Genomic DNA, 1,170 nt, shown 5'->3' on the forward strand with positions numbered 1-1,170 from the left:
AAAATATATTTCGAAGCATATGGTACGTTCCATGTAATTCATCCACATATCTGGCATCAAGATTAGCACTATATCCAAACAAAAGCAAACTGAGGTTCCACTTGAGCCCCTTTACCTAGGAGTATCTTCGGGTGCATCCAAAATGGTTTCTTAGACTATGATGCATTAGGCACAAACTAAGTACCTATCTTACACCAAAACTAACTCTGTCTCCAAACAGACCGAAGCGAGATTCCATATGACACATGTCATCTAGGAGTTCTATTGGGGTGCGTCCAAATGGATTACTTAGCATATGATATGTTCCTTGCAAACCGTGCACCTATCTTGCATCAAGATTAGCACTATCTCCAAACAGATCGAACCGACCTTCCACTTGAGCCTCTTCACCTAGGATTATCATCAGGTGCTTCAATAATGGTTTCTGAGCCTTTGGTGCATTATGCGCAAACCATGCACCAATCTTGCACCTAAACTAACACTGTCTCTAAACATATTGAAGCAAGATTCCATATGACACACATAATCTTGCAATTCTATCGGGTGCGTCGAAATTGATTACCGAGAATATGGTACGTTCCATGCAAACCGTACACCTATCTTGCATCAAGATTGGCACTATCTCCAAACAGACCGAACCGAGCTTTCACTTGAGCCTCTTCACCAAGGAGTACCATCGTGTGCGTCCAAACTAGTTTCTTAGCCTATGGTGCATTAGGCACAAACCGTGTACCTATCTTGCACCGAAACTAACACTATCTCCAAAGAGACCGAAGTGAGATTCTATATGACACACGTCATCTAGGAGTTCTATAGGGTGCTTCCAATTATATTTCGAAGCATATGGTACGTTCCATGCAATTCGTGCACCTATCTTGCATCAAGATTAACGGTATCTCCAAATAAAAGTAAACTGAGCTTCCACTTGAGCCCGTTTACCCAGGAGTATCATTGGGTGCATCCAAAATGGTTTCTTAGCCTATGACGCATTAGGCGCAAGCTGTGTAGCTATCTTGCACCAAAACTAACTCTGTCTCCATACAGACCGAAGCGAGATTCCATTTGACACATGTCATCTAGGAGTTCTATTGGGGTGCGTCCAAATGGATTTCGTAGCATATGGTATGTTCTAACAGTTCTCTGTATTACAGCCAGCCCTGTCCGCAATCC

The sequence above is a fragment of the Sorghum bicolor genome, unplaced genomic scaffold (assembly GCF_000003195.3).
Source record: "Sorghum bicolor cultivar BTx623 unplaced genomic scaffold, Sorghum_bicolor_NCBIv3 super_53, whole genome shotgun sequence".
In the NCBI taxonomy this organism is placed as follows: domain Eukaryota; kingdom Viridiplantae; phylum Streptophyta; class Magnoliopsida; order Poales; family Poaceae; genus Sorghum; species Sorghum bicolor.